Source organism: Panthera tigris, chromosome F3 (assembly GCF_018350195.1).
Source record: "Panthera tigris isolate Pti1 chromosome F3, P.tigris_Pti1_mat1.1, whole genome shotgun sequence".
Lineage (NCBI taxonomy): Eukaryota > Metazoa > Chordata > Mammalia > Carnivora > Felidae > Panthera > Panthera tigris.
This window is the reverse complement of record NC_056678.1, coordinates 38,990,555-39,002,462: the sequence shown is the minus strand read 5'-3', so window position 1 is coordinate 39,002,462 and position 11,908 is coordinate 38,990,555. Positions and strand designations below refer to the sequence as shown.

The window sequence follows — 11,908 nt, the reverse complement described above, 5'->3', positions numbered from 1 at the left end:
AGTCGCAGTTGGAGAGAAGATTCAGAGAGAAGTAACTTTCTCAATCTTTTGTGTGTGTGTGTGTGTGTGTGTGTGTGTGTGTGTGTGTGTGTGCGCGCGCGCGCGCGTATTTAATAGCTGGTAGCTATTTATTATTTTTTTATTAAAATTTTTTAATGCTTATTTTTGAGAGAGAGAGAGGCAGAGCATGAGTGGGGGAGGGGCAGAGAAAAAGGGAGACACAGAATGTGAAGCAGGCTCCAGGCTCTGAGATGTCAGCACAGAGCCTGATGCGGGGCTTGAACTCACAAACTGTGAGATCATGACCTGAAGTCAGATGCTTAACCAACTGAGCCCCCCAGGCACCCCTTTATTATTTTTTTAAATATAATTTATTGTCAAGTTGGCTAACATACAGTGTATACAGTGTGCTCTTGGCTTCAGGAGTAGATTCCCATGATTCATCGCTTACATACAACACCCAGTGCTCACCCCAATAAGTGCCCTCCTCAATGCCTATCACCCATTTTCCCCTACTCCCTGCCCCTTCCATCAACACTCATTTTGTTCTCTGTATTTAAGAGTCTCTTATAGTTTGCCTTCTTCTCTGTTTGAAACTATTGTGTATATTATTTCAGCTGTTCCTGAGCAAGTTGGAGACTTTGTGGAAGACTGACAAGAAAATAGGGAACATAGTGAATGCAGCACTCTGAACCCAAGGAAATGTGTTGTGTGCATATTAAACATGAGTTCTTTCAGGGAAAGTTATGAGGTTAGCTCTATGTGAAGTTCTTCATATTGATTGTAAGTTATTGAAGTAACTTGTTTTTCCCTCCTGAAATCCCACAAAAATCAGTTGGTTAAAATACAGATCATGTTCTAAAAGACAGTTTATAGGGATATAAAATTCTGGGACAACCAGAAATCCTACATTTTAGATGTCAGGGCGTTTGGTCCATGCTGTGAAGCCTTTGGCTGATTGAGTGTCTAACCTTGTAAATTTAAGTGCCCTTTACTCTGAAGATCTGTAGTTCTTTTTAAAAATCTTTTAAAGAAATTGAGAATTCTCTGAGTTTCTTGACCCTAGATGAAGTCCATGGGGGAAATCCAGGTTTTAGTCTTCATTCTATAAATGTTAAATTTATAACAACTGTCTGTCACAAGACTATGAATAGTACAATTTGGGGATTCTGGATTTATGAATGAACAGGCAGCTTTGAACTCCTTACAGGAGCAGGCACCATATGCCATTCAAAGGTAATTTCCCTTAGATTTACATTTCATTTATTCATCTTGTGCCTCTAATGCCAAGTGCTGTGTCAGGTCTTGAAAGGAAACATAACAGTGAATAGCAGTCCAGAGAAAGAACGATAAAGCTGACAAATGGTAGCTTCCTCAATAAATCACAGGTACCACGGAGAGAAGTTGACCATCAAGCCTACACATTAGAAAAAGAAATGTAAGAGGAGGAAAAGAAAACAACAGAAACTTGCCATGACTCTGTGAATGAGAGAAATGCATCACAGGGAAACCTGAAATAAAATAAAAAGTATTATCTAATTTTATGAGGCAAAATTTTAAGAAACATGTTTGCTAAACAGATTTGAAAAGCGTAAGAATGAAAATTATTATGTATAGTGGTAAGAAAAGAGACAAAACCAGTCTTGGTTTTAAAAATGTCCAGGATGGGCATTTTCAAACAAGGTGGAATGGAAGTAGAAAGTTGATGAACATGTGGGTGGCTAAAGAGGTGAGAGGCCAGAAGGTGACAGGTACATGCATGTTCAAAGCATGATGGGTTATATTTTGTTTGCCTTTTTGTCTTAGGAAAATTCCCATCTTGTCCTGGTTTTGTGGGCTTTGACACTTAAAGGTTTAGTGCAGCTTTCTTTAAGAGAAAAAAATTAAAAAAAATTATAAATAGACAATTAGGCATGGGACTTTAGAAGGTGTCCATGACATTGAGGAGCCCTGTTACGTACGCTTCATTAGCCTCATGGTAAATTCACTACTGGTCCCCTGGTTACCCTATGTGACCAGGGAGATACAGTGGGCTTTGGGCTGCTGCGTGGGGCAGGTGGCCTATGATTCATCTTCTTGCATGAAGTGACTTGGGTCAGTGTATCCTCATCATTAGAATGATAAACTAGAGAGAGTTGTAATTCTGGAATGAGCTTAGAAGATAAAGGAATTATTTCTGGCTGAAGTAGTGATTATTGTATTTTAGAAGTGTAAATGGATCAGTGAAGCCTCTCCTTTGTCTTGTTTGAGTGGCCAGATATATCAGAGTGTGCTGGGTACTTGGGATACAAAGAAGAAGAATAAATGATGAATAAGAGTTCTTTTTCAGAAGAGGAGGGGTGGGAGGTTGAGAGAAGAGATGCAGAAGGAACCTAGAGTGTCTCACCAAGAAATATTATACTTGGGAGGGAGCCTCAAATTCATTCATTTAACAAAAATTTATTGAGTGTTACATTGTTGTAGGACCTGGGGATTTAGCAGCAAACAAAACAGTCCCAGATCCCAGCTCACATAGTATTTTTATTCTAGGGGAGAGAAAGGGACAGTATGTAAGTATAAACTATAGATACAGATACAGATGTGTACATACATGGACAAATGCTGGTAAGTGCTATGGAGTAAAGTAGAGTAGGTTTTGGGGGAGTAGTCAGTTTGTGTGTGTCTGTGTGTGTGTGTAAGGAGCTGTTGCTCTTTTTTTTTTTTAACGTTTATTTATTTTTGAGAGAGAGATTGAGAGAGAGAATGAGAGCGGGGAGGAGCAGAGAGAGAAGGAGACACAGAATCCAAAGCAGGCTCCAGGCTCTGAGCTGTCAGCATAGAGCCCAGTGCAGGCTCGCACCCACAAGCCATAAGATCATGATTTGAGCCAAAGTCAGATGCTCAACTGATGAGCCACCCAGGCACCCAAGGGGAGCTGTTGCTCTTTTATATAGAGCGTCCAAGAAAGACCTCAGTGATAAGATGACATTTGAAAAGAGGCCTGAAAGAAGGGAGGAAGAGAGCATGGTGGGAAGAGCCTTCTAGGCAGAGAGACTAGCAAGTGCATGAGTGTACTTGATGTGTCTGAGGAACAGCAAGGAAGCCAGTGGGGTTGAAGTAAAGTAAGCAGTGGGGAGAGAGGAGGGAGATAAGGTCAGAGAGGTATCAGGAGCTAATCCAAGAATGCTTGTGGGTCATGGTAAATATGGTCTTTTCAAATATGGTCTTTTCTCTAAGTGAGGTGAGGTGCCATTGGAGGGAGTCATGTGATCTGACTGTTTTTATAGCTTCACTCTGCTATGTGGAGAGTCTTTTTTACAAGAGCAAGCCTGGAAACAAGAAGCTCATTTGGGAGACTGCTGGAGTAATCTGGGTGGGAGATGACAGTTGCAGTAGGTTGGCAGCAACGGGAGGTGGGAAGTGGTTCGTTTCTGATTACACATTCAAGAAGGAGCCAGCAGGAGATCCTTGCAGATCAGATAAGCCCCTGGAGTCAAGATTTCAGACTGAGCAACTAGAAGACCAGAGTTTTTATTTAATGAGATAAGGAGAAGTGTGGGAGGAGCAGCTTGGGAGGGCATGGTGGGATTTCTGTACTGAGCTTAAGTTTGAGGTCTCCAATAGACATTTGATTGGGAATATGGGTAGGCAACTGGATGTGAGTTTGGAGTTCAGGGCAGTGATTGAGGCTAGAGATAAAAGTATTTGGGAGTCAGGAGCATACAGATAATACTTAAAGCCATAAGATTAGACAAAATCACCTAGGGAATAAATATAATAAGTATAATAGAGAAAAAGTAAAATATGGTATGTTTCTTTTCCTGAACCTTTGCATATATAGTTGTCATTGAACTTGTAGAGGTGAGGTTGAGCATTTAAAGTCTAGATTCCTGCTGTTTTTCTCTCTCTCTATATAGATATCTACGACTTATGACTTCTACACCTCAGCATTTCATATAAGGCTTCCCATAGTCTGACCTGACTGCTCACTTCCCCAGTTTTAGCTGCAGCAAACAGTAAAAGTACCATCCAGTTTGGTGCCTTTGTGTGCATCTTTGCTCGTGCATTTCTTTGTGAAATGCCCACTCTGCTCCCAATCCCAGCTTCTCTGTCTCTGTGTGTCTGTGTGTGTGTTTGTCTGTCAAACACACAGACACACACAGACACACACACACACACACACACACACACACACACACACACACACACACACACACAACTTCTAGGTAATTTCTACTCATTTGTAAGACCTTGACTGAAATATCATGTTGTCCGAGAAGTCTTCCCCTCAGCCCATCCTTAGATAGATTAAGCCCATCTTCTATGCCCCATCATCCTGTACTTGGAAGTAATTTCCGTATCCCATTGCATTATAATTGTCTCTTACAATTTGCTCATTTCTTGTCACAGAGAATACTCAAAGTGTTTGTAAAAGTGAACCAAAATATTAACTGCAAAAGTAAGAGAAAAGGCATGAATGAACTAAATCTCTGTATCCCAGTGCAGAACAAAAGCAAAATTAAGCCCCAATTCAATCAGAAACTACTGAGCTAAGTTCCTCAATGTCTTCTGCAGTGTTCTGCACCCAGCGTGGTCTTAATGAATGTGCAGTAACAGACCTTCAATGATCAGCCGATGGAAAAGAGGAAACAAATAGGAAAATAAATCTTTGTAGGAAGGAGGACGAAAAAGGACAAAGGGGAGAGAGAGAGAGAGGGTTCTATTCTGAGGACAAACTGGAATATTCCTAGCTGCAATCTATCTCTCATTTGACTAATGAGGGTGAGCCTCCTGACTAAAGAAATTGATAGTCTCAACTGGGGGCTTAAAAATAACTTACAAATATAAACCTGTTTGAGTCAAAGAGGCAATTAATTGTTTTTACACAAGCATTGTAAATTCTGTAAAATTCATTAATCAATCAAATAATTCATTTCATAAATTGAAATCATTTGGAAGAGTTGCTCTTTAAAAAATTAAAAAAATTATATTTTGTTCGTGTTTCCTCTACATTACAAAAGCTATCATCTGTAAACTGCTGATAGACTAGATGTCTATTGGATAATATCATGTATACTAGTTGCTTTCCTAATGCAAATTGGCTTTGACATCTTTCATTTGTTACATCACTCAATTGAAATTCCTTAAAAGCAGGAACTTCATGCTATATGTCCTCATGTATGCTCCATTTAAATTTGGGAATGGACATGCAGATTTCAGCACATTCTTAACTTCTTGTGTAGAACATATACACCATTCCATAACGATATATTCCAATTATAGTACAGTCATGATTTATTAGCATTTTCAAGCTGCACATGCTTTATTTATCTCATCTCATCCTTACTAGTTGTTATTTTTTTCAGTTGAAAAGAAGCAGACATTATGGAACTTTAAGCAGTTTGCCCAGGCTTAGAAACCAATTTCTTCCAATAAAAAAGCCTAAACTTTTTCTTTAACTATGCCTTGACACATTAATGTGTTAACTTAAAACTTAAAACTTGAGGGGCGTGTGAGTGGCTTAGGGTTAAGTGTCTCTTGATTTCAGCTCATGTCATGATCTCATGGTTCGTGAGTTCAAGCCCTGTGTCGGGCTCTGCGCTGATGGTGCAGAGCCCGCTTGGGATCCTCCTTCCTCTCTCTACCCCTCTCCCCTGCTCGTTCTCTCTCGCTCACAAAATAAATAAATAAATTTCAAGTAAAACAAACGAAAAGCCTTAAAACTTGTGTATCTGTCCTACATATATTCAAGAATTCCATTAATTAGGAAACCCCAAGTATGTAAGTATGTTTGAAAATGTTTATTCAAATATCATTCAAGATTTTTCATTATCAAACAGAAGTGATACATTGGAGTTCTATCAAATGTATATTAAATTTATAAGGATTGCAAAGAAGCAGTTATAATTGCATAAAGAAAACCATTACTTCAGATAGTTTACTAAATAATAGAATTTCATATCTATTTGACAGCTAGGAGTATAAAACATGTAAATATACAATATAAATATGCAAATATGTAAGTCTGGTAACATATTTCTTTTTTTTTTTTTTTATTTTTTTTTTTTAATTTTTTTTTTTCAACTTTTTTTTTTAATTTATTTTTGGGACAGAGAGAGACAGAGCATGAACGGGGGAGGGGCAGAGAGAGAGGGAGACACAGAATCGGAAACAGGCTCCAGGCTCCGAGCCATCAGCCCAGAGCCTGACGCGGGGCTCGAACTCACGGACCGCGAGATCGTGACCTGGCTGAAGTCGGACGCTTAACCGACTGCGCCACCCAGGCGCCCCAACATATTTCATTTCTGACAAATACAAATTGATGAAGAATAAAATCCTAATTTAATCTTTTCTTCTAGCCAATCAAGTTTCCAATGTTTTATCATTTGCCTCTCACCACCCACGAAATACATCCAATGCTTCCATTGTGAAGAACTATTAAACAAGTTGAGAAGGATGTTCTTTTGCTCAAGCTTGGTGTCTTTGCTAGAGATGTCTTTCCAGCCTCGTCCATCCAAAAAGCCTTTACATATCTTTTAATAATCAGCTGGTGACTCATAAATTTACATCTCAAGCTCAGAACTTGAGCTCAGCTCCTGTTTCAGATATTATATCGGTCACTAGTCATCTCTACTTGAATTGTTCTGGGTCATCTTCAGTCACCATGAGATACTTTTTTCTATGACCCCATAAGAAGAGTGGATTATTCTTCTTGTACCTCCTTGGTTACTTTGTATAAACTTTTGGGATGCTGTCTGTAATGCTTTATTCAAGGTCTCTGCAAATACTTGGCATACAGATCAGCATCCCTTTTCTTTATTTATGGGATCTTATTATAATCACAATAGCTATTATTATTATTATTATTATTAATAATAATAATATTCATAATGCCGGACTTATATGAATATGTTAGGCAGCTAATGCCGAGAGATGGGAAGCAATTGGTCATAGCAAGCCTATTTGTCATTTCTGTGACTATATATTTTTATATCCATTTTTATAAACATGTTAGTTTCTGATGGCACTTGTAGATAAATTAATAAATCAATAAGTGAATACATTTACAAAGTTATATATATTACTAAACAAATCACACCATTTTCTTAGATAAGGTTTTGGTGGCAAAACAGGGTTACTTTAGGGAACTCAAAGTCGCTTCTGCGCGGAAAAGTTCATATTTGATGACAAGTCAGTCTAACAATTCAGCCCATTTCTTCAGCAGTGAATCAATTAACCAAAGTTTAATGCCAAAAAGTTTCTTCCCTGTGAGTCAAGGGAAAAGATGCACAATAACTACCTATGACAAGTATGTAATATTAATTATATAGTTAATTTATGTTTAATACCATGCCTGTTTAATTAGTAACCAAAGGGTGGTGGCTATCTTGTACAGCTAGAGCTTGTATATTATGTAGGTGTGAAAGCTTACACTGCAATAGGGGTTATAACTTCATATGCAGTTCAAGATTTATGAACCTTACATGATACTTAAAAAGTCCTCTCAAGCTAAATTATAATTATTAAGTAGTTAGAATCTTAATTACATGATATATTTCCTCTTTTATAAAGGAAGATGTTATCTAAGAGAATTTTGACTGCCGGAGGCTAATAGGATCAGGCCCTTCATGGAATTTTGTTTTTCTATGAACTACAAACATATATAAAAAAAATCATGTCCTTCAAAGAGGAAAAAAAATAATTAATCACTAATCAGTGAATTGCTTTGGTTTTCATATCCAGAGAACAATCTTGGTTCTGTCCTGGAAAGTCCTGAGTTCATTTTATTTATTTGTCTAAATGTTTCGAGATGATAGAGTTGGTAACTCCTCTGTCTCTATTATTTCCTGTTTCCTATGTTATGGAGCCTCTATATCATTCTGTAGAGTCAGGTGGAAGAGAAAAAAGAAGCATTGTTAAACTGTCTTTAAAATAGCAAGAGAAAATAACTTCCGCCTTATATGTTTAAAAGAGAAATTGGATAATACACTTCAAACACAACTTTCTGCAGCATTTTCGTAATTATGCTCTTAGAATATATGATGTGTTTTTATTTTTATAATTAACAGGAAATACATGTTATACATGAAATGTGACACAAGAGATATGAATTATGCAGTCAACTCGGTATGTGCTGATGAGCACAAAGCCCAAGGCACGTTCCGTCGAGTTTCTATGAAGATCTATAATGAGTTTCAAGTACATCATTTCCTGATGGAGGATAAGAAAACATCCATCAATGCAAATTTTTGCACATTTTTTCAGCTTTTATGAATACTTTACAACTTCTAAAAAGAGTGAATTTCGAAAGTGCAACTTGAGCAAATTCTATGAGTAATTTTATATTCTACTGTTTAGGCTCAGTGGAAGCTTCGAAGGTATGTCTATATATATATATATATATATATATATATATATATATATATATATATATATATATATACACACACACACACACACACACACACACACGTATATTTAAACTTATTTTAGAGTGCTATAAAGGAAGGTGGCTAGTATTGCACAGTTTCCTGCTGTACAATTTAATATCTAGTTAATGTCTCAACCTATGATATTAGTTTATGTGGAAAATAAAAAAGTTGGTACCATGCAGCACAAAGCAAATAAATATTTGCAAATGAAACACTGTTTTAAATGCAGAATTGAGCTTTCGGATACATATGCAGAGTGAACATGCATATTTCATGCATTTAATTCTTTTGAAAGAATTGAGATTACGATGAGTACCTTAAGTTCATGTTGGATTGCATTTTTATTTTCTATTAGAATAGTATTTAAACATATATTAATGAATGAAAAAAAATGCTTAGGGAGTTAAATTATGTTGAATGTTAAATAAATACTAAAAATTACAGCACCATGAGGTCCTTGAGATATTTTATAGAGTAACATATAGTTATTGTATAAGAAAGTCCAGTAAGACAACAGCCTCCTAATTGGTTCCCTTAACACGTCTCTCCCCCCACAGTCCATTTTCCACAATAAAGAGTTATCATCCTGAAAAGCTAATCTGATCACATGGCTTCCCTGTTTAAAGACCTCTGTTGGCTCCCTGGTGCCTAGAGGATGAAGGCTAATCTCCCCAGCCTGGCCCCAGCCTGCTCCTCCAAGCCTTATTTCCTGGCAAACTCCCCCACACACCTTAACCTCTGGTCCCTGAACTGTAGAAGCAGAGGCCTGGGAGGGTCAGGCCGGGGCTGAGGGGGCAGGAAAAGAGCTCCATGGATCACCTGACCTGTGCTTCTCCCCTTGAGGTGACTTGCCACCTCTTTTATACCCAAGACGATAAGCAGGTCTATCATCCACCGCTTTTACATTTACTTTATTTCGTTTCGCCTCTTCACTCTTCCCTAACAGAGATATCACAAAGCAACAAGCAGTTGAAAATTCTTACTACACAGTGCAAATGTAAAGAGAAAATACACTTTTGCTCTCTTCCCTTGCTATAAATTACCTCCTGGTTATGGAAAGTGACAATTACAATTCCATATGCTCACAGAGGAAGGACACATCGCCACAAGGAGAATGGCCAGAAAGTCCTGTGACCTGCTGAGTCAGGCTTGTCCAAGGGTTCCCAAGCACGGATCCCTAGTTCTGTGTACTGAGTTTGGCATGCATTTACGTCCTCTATAGATGTTTATTAACAAATTGAATTTAATCAGCAGGTACATTTCAGTAGTTAGTAGGTTGAAGAAAATAAAATCATTTTAATGATACTACACATAAATTTACTTTGAATACTCTAAAATATTTCTTTTTCTACCAGTCTGTCAATACCTTTCATGATAAGGAATTGTATTTTTGGTTTAAGTGAGAAAAGGATGCAGATCGAGTGCTTATTGGTAAGAGCTACAAATTATTGAGGCCCCAAATGTATGCGGTGGTTTATCGGCCTTTTCTTTTTCCTGTTTCCACACAACTTTAAAAGTTGGTATTATGACCCTTGTTTTTACACTGAAAGATGAAGTAACATACCCCAAAGCACTCAGATAACAAGCGAGGAGTTGAGTGCATGTTTATCTGATTCACAGGAAATGATCTTCCTACTGTGCCGCACAGACTATTTATATAGACCAGAGACTTTAAAAAAAAATTCCTCTCCAGCTCAGGAAGTCATTGATCTGAGATCCCTTACCAAGAATGTATATTTCTCAATTCCCTGAAGTTTAACATTAGGGACCAGTATTTCAGTTGTGAAGCAGGCAGGGGGAAATAGATGATCTCCTATGTAATCTGAGCCCAACCTTCTTTAGACCTTTATGGATTCATTTGCAGATTCAAAAAGGGAAGTATCCTTAGTATCTTAAAGTATTTTATAATTCTTGTAGTAAGAAAAAGTGTCACAAAAGATATTCAGTATTGAATGATATGCTTGAATAGATACTAGCACAAATCAAATTCCCATTTAAGTTTCATTGTTTATGTAAGGAATATTGTTTCAAAAACTACTAAACCAAAACTGTGGTAGAGCATAAAAGAGCTTGTACATCAAGCACTTAGTGGAGAGTTATATTATGCTAACAAGCTGAAGAGCTTGTCAACATCTCCTGGGTTAAGTATGCCTCCTCTTTGATCATCCAAAAAGGTTTCCAACACTGTAGGTGGCCCTAATTAACAGGGAACTGTGATCTTCTTTTACTGCTAGATTTCACAAGTCAGGCAATATACTACATTCTATTAATGCTTACTAATATTGTTCTATTCAAATCCCAATATCTCCCCAGATATACAACTGATTATAAATGTATGTCCTGTTTTAATAGTGTCTTTCAAGAGAAAGTTTGATGCTTCGTATCTAAATATCCTCAGGGTTCCTGTAGTCAATTATATTTTCTCATTATGGACTAAGAATGCCTCACACTCAGAATAAGCTCCATATCTGAATAATCCACATCTGAATTCTACCCTTGATTGAATTTACATGATCTTTCCAGGGTTGGAGGAGGGGGGAGATGAGACTGTTTGTGTGTGCGTGTGTGTGTGTACACGTATGTTAATGTGATTTGATGTGATGTAATGTGATGTGTGTGTGTGTGTGTGTGTGTGTGTGTGTGTGTGTGTGTGGTGGTGGTGGTGGTGGTGGTGGTTTCACCTGCATTTAAATCCTGTTTTAATAGCCACAGGAAAGATGTTGGTTGCTTTAAATATATAAATCTCTTTTAATAGTTCAATCCCATTAAATAGTTATTTTGATGTTCATTTTAGAGATTAAGAGACCCAAACTCATTCTGTGGAAAGGTGGCAGATTGAATATATTCATCTAATTTTATTTCTTTTGAAATTGCAGTGAAAATACAGTACAGAGATTTAAAAAATATATATATAACCATAACGAGGATGGAGGAAATGGGAAAAAGTAGAATATGTCAGTGCTGGAAAGCAGATGGTTGAGTGATAATTGATTTGCCAGACCCGAAAAAGCCAACCCTTGAAATGTGGAAAGCTCAGACCCAATGAGATGGAGAATCTTTGAAAGTTCAGACATGTTCAGAACCAGGAAGCTAGCCTGAACAGAATGAGACCATGCTGACACCTTCATCTTGAACTTTTAGGCTTCAGAACTGTGAGCAATAAACCTCTCTTGTTTATAATCCACCCCGTGTCTGACATTTTGTATAGCAGCCCAAACAGACTAAGACAGCGTCAATTTCCCCCATTTTTTTATTAGAGTCTCTGTAATTGTTTTTTGTTTGTGTGTAAAATTTTTTTTAAATATTCTGGATATGAGCGTTTTAGAAAAGTTATTTGTGTTATAAATGCCTTCCCCAACTTCATGGTGGGTTTCTACACTCCTAACAGAATAGAATTTTTTTAATGAACGTATTTTCTTTAATTGATGTCATTGATCAAATTTCATTTAACACTGGTATTTTTGTGTTCTATTTAAAAGAAATTTTCCCCCAGTTCA

At 37.3% G+C, this 11,908-nt stretch overlaps 1 long non-coding RNA gene across 2 annotated transcripts; it reads left to right on the top strand.

Annotated features, from left to right (window-relative positions):
* Nucleotides 1-547: 547 nt before the first annotated feature.
* Nucleotides 548-11,595, top strand: LOC122235718. Of its 2 annotated transcripts, none has more exons than XR_006213738.1 (3): nt 548-751; nt 8,049-8,357; nt 11,288-11,595. It is a non-coding gene; the product is annotated as an uncharacterized LOC122235718 (long non-coding RNA). The 2 variants fall into 2 exon arrangements; XR_006213737.1 differs by having other exon boundaries at nt 548-783.
* The last annotated feature ends 313 nt before the right edge of the window (nt 11,596-11,908 follow it).